The sequence below is a fragment of the Echinops telfairi genome, unplaced genomic scaffold, assembly GCF_000313985.2.
Source record: "Echinops telfairi isolate 266 unplaced genomic scaffold, ASM31398v2 ScPeMD7_443;HRSCAF=831, whole genome shotgun sequence".
Taxonomy (NCBI): Eukaryota; Metazoa; Chordata; class Mammalia; order Afrosoricida; family Tenrecidae; genus Echinops; species Echinops telfairi.
Window position 1 is genome coordinate 6,842,910 of NW_022104341.1, and position 9,195 is coordinate 6,852,104.

At 44.7% G+C, this 9,195-nt stretch overlaps 1 pseudogene; it reads left to right on the forward strand.

The window, feature by feature from the left end:
- Positions 1-5,410: 5,410 nt before the first annotated feature.
- LOC101643997 lies at positions 5,411-5,974 on the forward strand (annotated as a pseudogene).
- The last annotated feature ends 3,221 nt before the right edge of the window (positions 5,975-9,195 follow it).

Below are 9,195 nucleotides of genomic sequence, written 5' to 3' on the forward strand. Positions count from 1 at the left end.
AAATGTATGTCCTTGTGATTGGTTCCCCTTTTCTCCCCCCACCTTCCCCTTAGCCTCCTGGTATTACTACTCTCATTATTGGTCCTGAGAGGTTTATCTGTCCTGGATTCCCTGTGTTTACAGCTCTTATCTATACCCATGTACATCCTCTGGTCTACCCAGATTTGCAAGGTAGAATTGGGATCATGATGGTTGGGGAGAGAAAGCATTAAAGAACTATAGAAAAGTTGTATGTTTCATTGGTGCTATATTGCACCCTGACTGGCTAGTCTCCTCCCAGCAACCCCTCTGGAAGGGGATGTCTAGTTGCCTACAGATGGGCTTTGGGTCTCCACTCCCCACTTTCCCCACCTCATTCACAATGATATGATTTTTGTTCTTTGATGCCTGATACCTTATCCCTTTGGCACCTCATGAACACACAGGCTGGTGTGCTTCTTCCATGTGGGCTTTGCGACTTCTGAGTTAGATGGCCACTTGTTTATCTTCAAGCCCTTAAGACCCCAGACATAATGCTCTTTCTTATACACATATCAGTGTCTATGAATTTGTTTCTCTAGTCAACCCAGACTAACACACCCAGGGACAAGGAAACAACAAGAGATCTAAAATCTATGGGGAAGAGAGCATAGAATGCCTGGTAGGGTTTGATCGAGTGCAATGTAATCTAGAGGAATTACTGAGAGTTGAGTGAAGGTCAAACATGATAGTGGGACAGGAGAAAAGTAAAAGGAAATAGAGGAAAAAACTAGGAGGTAAAAAACATTTATAGAGGTATAAATATGGGCATGCATATATGTAAATATATTCATATCTAATGATAGGGATCTAGGTCTATGTACATATATTTATACATTAAGTGTTAAGGTAGCAGACAGACATTGGGCCTCTACTCAAGCCCTCCCTCAATGCAAGAACAGTTTGTTCTGATAACCTGGTATTCTGTGATGCTCACTTTCCCAACACTATCACTGAAGACAAAATGGGTACTTAAGCAAATATGGTGTAGAAAGCTGATGGTGCCCAGCTATAAGAAGATATAGTCTGGAGTCTTAAAGGCTTGAAGTTAAACAAGTGGCCAGCTAGCAGGAAAGCAACAAAACCCACAGGGAAGAAGCACACTAGCCTGTGTGATTGCAAGACGTCAATGGGATCAGGTATCAGGCATCAAAAGACCCAAAACAAACAATCATATCTATGTGAACAAGGGGGGTTGGAGTGGCAACCCAAAGCCTGTCTTTAGGCAATTGGACATCCCTCACAGAATGGTCACAAGAAGGGACAAGTCAATCAGGGTGCCATATAGCACCAAGGAAACATACAACATTCCTCTAGTTTTTTAATGCTTCCTCCCGCCCACTATCACGACCTCAGTTCTACCTTACAAATCTGGCTAGACCAGAGCATGTACACTGGTACAGATAAGAGCTCTTGACACATGGAATCCAGGACAGATAAACCCCTCAGGAACAGTAATGGAAGTATTGGTATCATAAGGTAAGGAGAAGGTAGGGAGAGAAAGGGAGAACCAATCACAATGATGGACATATAACCCCCCACCAAGGGGGATGAACAACAAAAATGTGGGTGAAGGGAGAAGCGGACGGTGTAAGATATGAAAATGTGATTTTTTTTTTAATGCAGTTGAATATATTTTGTTGACCTAATTTAAGGCATCAAATAAATCAGTTAATCTAATAAAAAAGAAAGAAAAAATAGTATTTCAGACTTAGGACAAAACCTAATATAAAAGAAAACTCCTCTCAGAATGTCCCCTGGTTAAGAAACTCCTCTCAGAATGTCCCCTGGTTAGCCGGGCACACATAGCAGGTTTACAGCAGATGTCCCGAGAGAGTCTTCCTTGTGACCAAAGTCTGCCATCTATGGGGTGTCTGATCAGCTGTGGGCTGACAGTGGTAGAGGAACACGTCCCTAAAGCCCAAATAACCTTTTGAACCATAAATTCATTTGTCAGTGGTATTTCAAAGAAACATCTGACGACTCGATGCAAATCAATGTTGAGATAGCCATATGTGGGTGTCCAAAGTCAATGAAGAGCTTGTCATGTGGCCATCTGGACCGACACCTCTATGGAGGTAGCATAGCCCCGACGAAGAGCTCAAGCTGTAGATTAAAGAAGGTGTTTTCAGATCTGGTTCCTGTCTACATCCTTGTGGTTTCTGCAGATCATGTGGAGGTTCCAGGAAGTATGTAGGGTCAAGGTGGAAAAGGGTAAGAAGTGAAAAAATGGGAGTCAATGCCAGCTGTCCCAAAAGAGGAGGCATTTGCCTACCAGACAGCTAATGCAAGCATACTTCCAACCAAAGTCGTGGACACACAGCAACCCCATAGGGGCAGAGCAGAACTGTCCCTGGGGGTTTCCAAGACTGTAACTTTTCACGGGAGGAGAAAATCTCATCTTTCTCCCACGGAGCAGCTGGTGGTTTTGAACTGCTGGCTTTGCCATTTACAGCCCAATGCATAACCACTGTGCCACCAGGGCTCCTGATGAGCTTACTTAGGGGCAAATGAAAAGGTTCAGAAGGTCAGTGAACCAAGTGACGCTTCTGAAGGTGGGCAGGAGGCAGCAGGAATCCTCTAGGTTGCACACATTCAGGAATACACAAAAAAGGGGCACCTGGGTGGACCGCTAGACACAGAAAAGGCTCAGACGTGGGCGAACATTTCAGACCGTTAAGTGATACTTTACAAGAGACCCCTCTTGATCACTACCTCCTCCCCTACTCTCTGAAATAACCTCATTTTAGAGCCATTCCCTGGAGGGTGACGCTTCCAAACTACAACCAGACACCTCGATGCTAAAACACCTCTGGAATTCTCGGCAAAATTCAAAAAGACCTAACTTTTTTAACTTAAAAAATAAAAAACTAGACCAAATAATAAACATATCACAATAGACTAATGCTAGGCCAGAGATGGAAAGCTTGGAAATATGAATGAATGTTTCAGTGTGTGCTGTGACGTAATCTGTACCTGTGCTGACACTGAGACCGGGGTGTCTCCCAACTCTTAGCTAGGAGTTTTCTGGTTAAAGATAATCACTATAGGTGATAAGGTCCCATCACAACTGCCAGCGCATTTGCTTCTCAAAGTAACCCTGGGTTCTTTGGGTTTGCATTGTGCACACAGTGAAGTGAATTTAGTACAAGTGAAAATGCCCGAAATCACAAAGCTAGCATGTAGATGTGACCCATCCATGCTCATACTTTATGCTACATTCTTGCTCCTCCACCAGGTCTGGAGCAGATTGACTGGTGCTCATGGGGCACAATTATGAATGAATTTGTTAATTAATTCAACCAACATATTTTGAAAGCCCCTGAAGAACCAGGCTCAGGACAAACCTCTGCTCTCAGGAGCTTTACAGTCTAGTAAGGAAGCAAGTATGTAAACAGTTAAAATGTTCAACCCACTACCAACTGTTCCATAAGGTTGCTGAGTCTATACATCTTTAAAGGAAGAGACAATCTCATTTTTCTCTTGTAGATCAGCTAGTGGATTTGAACCGCCAACCTTGCAATTAGCAGTCCAGTGCTTAACCACCAGGGGTCCTTGAAATGGTACCATAAAAACACCTATACATACCTATCAAATTTGAAGACATTGGCCTAAAACAAGGTAGCTTCTTATACCTAAAGCACAAGCAATAAGTGAAAAAAAATTTTAAGGAGGTAAATATGGCATCACCAGAATGAAAAACTCTAGCGCTTCAAAGACTTTCTCACAGAAGTGAAGACCCAAGGTAAATAATGGGAGAACCAGGTATCTGATATGAGCTTACTACCCAGAATATCTAAGAATTCCAATGCTTCAACAATGAAAATACAAATAGACCAATTAACACGAGTGAAGGACTTTGAGGTAGTTAGTTTAATGTGCCAACATGCCCAATAAACACATGTGGGGTTAATTGAAGGGCAGAGGGATAAATGGCTCAGTGAGCCTCACCTTTCTAGTTCTCATGTCTCTTGCTTTCTGATGGTCGGACCAGGGTGCAGCTGCCTTAGCAGTTTCCTGCTTCAGCTTGCAAGACTCACTTCCTACAAGACACCCACAAGGAGAAGCCACATGGACCTACCCTGATGCAGCCCTGGGTGCTGGAGCACCCGTGTGGAGACCCCTGCCAGCACTGAGATGCTTACACATTCACTGACTCAGCTTTCCTCCTGCAGTCGACATCATTGCGTCTGTTTTGTGAGATGGAGGGGGACTTTCTGGATTGGTGTTGGACATATGGGTTAATGGGTTAATGTTGGACTTGTGGGCTTGGGCAGCACTGGGTTTTCTTGATGCGCACTTAACCTTTATTTAAAACTCTCTCTTATACATGAGTTTCTGTGGGTTTGTTTCTCTAAAGTACCCAGACCAAAATAGACTTGAATAGGCATTTCTCCAAAGAAGATATACAAATATACAAATGTCCAATAAGCACATGAAAAGATGTTCACCATTATTGGTCATCAAAGAAATGCAAATTAAATCCACCATGAAATACCACCTAATGGGTATTATTAGGAAAAAATGTGAAAAAACCCAAATAAGTGTCGTTGGGATTGTAGAGAAACCAGAACTCTCCTCCATGGCTGGTGGGCACATAGAAGAGCAGTCAGTTTGGAATTTCTTCAATAACACAATGATACTTTTGTGGCTGGTGTTGTAAACCAGGTCACATTGAGTTGATTCACCTCATGGCCCCTTCGTGTATATCAGGGTAGAGCTGTGTTTTCAATGTTACTTTTTTTAGAATTAGATCACTAGGCTCATCTTCGGTAGCACCTCTGGGTGGATTCAGTCCTCCAACCTTTCAATTAACAGCCGAGTGTGTTAGCTGTCCACACCCGGGGCTGCACAATTATTATATGACTCACCTAAGTATATATTCAGGGGAGAGGATACAAACCTGTCACACACCTGTCCTGATTTTAAACCAGGAAGTATTCCCTTGTTCTGTTTGCACAACTGCCTCTGGATTCATGTACGAGCTTCTCAGGAGCACACTGTATTGTTCCCCTTCTTCGCAACGTTATCCATAGTTTGTTATGGATGCCTGATCATAGTTAAAAAAACACAAGTAACTAGTGAGCCTGAGGTGTTGATGGGATCAGGTATCAGGCATGTAAGACCCAGAACAAATCATACCCAATGTGAATGAGGGGGGTGGTGGTCATGGAGTGAAAAACCCAATGCCCATCTGTAGACAACTGGACATCCCCTCACAGAGGGGTCACTGGGAATTGATGAGCCAGTCAGGGTGCAGTATAGCATCGATGAGACACACAACTTTTCTCTCCTCCCCAGACATTTTGTGGCTGAAAAATGCTCTCTGAAGACCCAGCCCAGCAGAAAGATGCCTCCCTCACTCCCCACTGAGTGCTGAGCCACCACCTGGATGACAGCACCTCCATGTGCCTTCCCGGTCCAGCTCCGGCAACCTTCAGTCAGCAGCCTCTCACAGGTCACCAGCAGCCTGTACATCAGTAGTGGTGCAGCTGCCAACAACAAGCTCCTGCTGTCCCACCTCCAGATCACCAGTCATCAACACCTCGGCGGAGGTGGTAGACACCCGCTATGAGGACATCCAGTACATGCAGGTGCCTGTGGCCGACTCCCCCGTCTCACGCCTCTGCGACCTCTTTGACCCATCGCCGACCACATTCACACTGTGGAATTGAAGCAGGGCCGTACGCTGCTGCACTGTGCCACTGGCATCAGCCACTCGGCCACCTTTTGCCTTGCCTACCTCATGAAGTACCACGCCATGTCACTGCTCGATGCCCACGTGTGGGCCAAGTCATGCCGACCCAACATCCAGCCCAACAGTGGCTTCTGGGAGCAGCTCATCCACTACGAATTCCAGCTGTTCGGCAAGAACACTGTGCACATGGTCAGCTTCCCTCTGGGTATGATCCCTGGCATCTACGAGAAAGATGTGCAGCTGATGATCCCACTGTGAGCCAGCCCGGGGCAGAGGCACCTACCTGCTGTGGACCGGAGCTTCAACATTCCACTTGGCTTGGTTCAGAAAAACCAGACAGTGCCTTTTCTAAGGGAAAGGAAAGAAGAAAAGTTGTTGCAGTTTTTAACCTCACAATCCTTTATCCTTCAAGATTAAATTTAATATTAGATGATAAACAAAAGAAACACACAACTTTCCTCTAGTTCTTTGGTGCTTTCTTCCCCCCCTAGCATGACCTCAATTCTACTTTACAAATCGGATTAAACCAGAGCATGCACACTGCTACAGATAAGAGTCCGAAACACACGGAATCCAGGATAGATAAACCCCTCAGGGCCAACAAGGAGAGTAGAGATACTAGGAGGATTAGGGGAGGGTGTGGGAGAAAGGGGGAATCGATCACAAGGATCAATCTATAACCCCCTCCCAGGGGGACGAACAACGGAAAAGTGGGCGAGGGACAACGGAAGACGATGCAAGATATGATAATAATCTATAACTTATCAAGTTTTCATGAGGGAGGGCAGGTGATGGGAGGGAAGAGGTAGAAAGGGGGAGCTGATATCAGGGGTTCAAGTGGGAAGAGAATGCTTTGAAAATGATGATGGCAGCATATGTACAAATGTGCTTGACACAATGGATGATTGTATTGATTGTGATAAGAGATATGAGTCCTCAATAAAAGTATTTAATAAAAATAAAAACACAAGTAACTATCTTTCTGATGTGCTCTGCTTTCAGCCAAGAGCCATCTGATATCAGCAATGATATCCCTTGTTCCAAGTGCTCTTTTGAATCTAGCCTGAACCTCTGGCAGTTCCCTGTCAATAACACACTGCTACAACTGTTGTTGGATGACAACAGGGTCCTATAACGACCCAACAGGACAGAGTAGAAATGCTCCTGTGGGTTTCTGAGACTGTAACTCTTAACGGAAGTAAAAAGTCCTGTCTTTCTCCTGCAGAACAGCTAGTGGTGTTGAACTGCTGACCTTGGGTTTACCAGTCCCCCAAACAGGCAAAGGCATAGGGACTATTAGTGGCCACCAGGGTCTGGAGAGAGCGGGAAAAGAGTGACAGAGTCCCGAGTTTCTGTTTGGGGTGATGGAAAGCTTTTGGAAATGGACAGTGGTGATGGTTACGATACACTGAGTGTAATTAATGCCACTGGGCGGCAAATGCCTGCTCGGCGGAAGCATAGTCTAATGAGGAAGCAGGTCTGTAAACAGACAATTAAAATGTCATATGAAAAGAGCTATGAGGACATGTGAGTATGTAGAACATGAAGTGGTGTCATGGAAAGAAACAGCAAATTTGACTTGTTGCCCTAAGAGATGGCAAACTTGCTACACACAATGTTAAACAGTTTGCAGGAAAAAAATGGACTTGGAAGATATTGACTTTTCCCACAAACTCTTTGCAGCCACCTCATATATTTTATCCCAATAAAAACGGTTATCTTAAGAAATACAACCTCGGTACAACCAAATTTAAATTCCTCTCACATTATAAAAGTTTGTATGTTCTCTAGCACAAAGTATTTTTTATTTTCTGACCCTGTTTATTGTTGTTGACAACATAACAGCAGTGTACCAACTCAACAATTTCAACACATGCAATTCAATGACACTGGCTGTGCATTTGTCTGTTCTAAATACTAAGTGGGATTATATACTGTGTGTCCTTTTGTGTCTGACTTATTTCACTCAGCAGGGCGTATTCAAGGTTGTTCCACATGGTAGCATGCACCACAAATTGGATTTTCATTACAGCTGAATAATAAAGAATAAACAGTTTGTTGATCCATCTATCCACGGACGACAGCAGGTTGTTTCTGCATTTTGCCTACTGGGATGAGTGCTACAGGGAACATGGCTGTATAACTATCTGAGCTTTGCCTCCAAGTCTTCCGAGCAGTAGTAACTGTGGAGTCCCTGCGTGGTGTCAACAGTTAACACACTCAACTGAAAAGTGAAAAGTTGGAGGGTTGAGTCTACCCTGAGGTGCCTCAGAAGAAAGGCCTGGTTTCTTTCTTCTGAAAAAATCGACTGTTGAAAACACTGACACACAAGAGGTGAATCCACTCCACAGGGACTCCTAGTTCTCATGCACACTGCCATGGAGTCAGCGCTGACTCACAGCACCCCCTGTGGATTTCTGAGACTTTAACTGTTTACAGGAATAGAAAGCCCAGTCTCACCACCACCCCGCCCCTGCCCCCAGAAGCTGCTGGCAGTTTTGAACTGCCAACCATGTTACTCGCAGCCCAAAGTGTAACCACTACACCACCAGGGCTCCATCCATGATAACTCATTTCCAGCAGAAATGATAAGGATAATCGTATTTTTTAGCAAATGCCACCCTGACAGCTCTTTTCTATTCCCTCCAGGAAGGGGTGAGTGTTCCTCGGGTTGTGGAGCCCCATGAATGCAGACGGAGCTTGCTATCTGACCTTTTGACTTAGGCTTGTCAATTTGCTCCCCTATCGCTTCTTCTTTCAAAGTACACAGAGCTCAAGGCAAACATTCTTCAATAACAAGCTAACCTATTGCTGGGTTTAATGAAGACTTCAGGGGATATTTTTGGTTTGAGTTTTAAAGACTAACTCAGGGCAATCGTCTCGGGGGCTCCTCCAGCTGCAAGGGCTCGCAAAAACATTTTTTAGCAATAATTGTGAAGATAGCGATATCGGAAGGTGTCGTCCCCCAGCACTTTCCAGCACCAGTTCTCGAAACAAAAAGAAAAACCACCTCCACTCCCACGAAGATACCCACACACATCGTGCGAGGACAGCTTGTCACCCAGTCTTGTGGCCTGGCAGACACACACCTGTCACAGCAGGCGCTGTTGCTCAAATGCAGAGGTGACCAAACACCCTTCAAATTGTGTCTAAGAACACTGAGTCGAACCACTGCAGGAGAGAGAAATAGCTTGTGGCTGTCATCCTGCCTGGATTCTCTTTTTGCAAATTGACAGCCATTCTGGTCTAGAAAGCAGAATTATAGAAGAGTCGATGCTCTAGATCAGCGGTTCTCACCCTGTGGGTCGAGACCCCTTTGGGGGTCAAACGACCCTTCCACAGAGGTCACCTGATTCATAACAGTAGCAAAATGACAGCTATGAAGTAGCAACCAAAATAATGGTATGGTTGGCGGTCACATGAGGAGCTGTATTAAAGGGTCGCATTAGGAAGATTGAGAACCACTAATCTAGAGCATG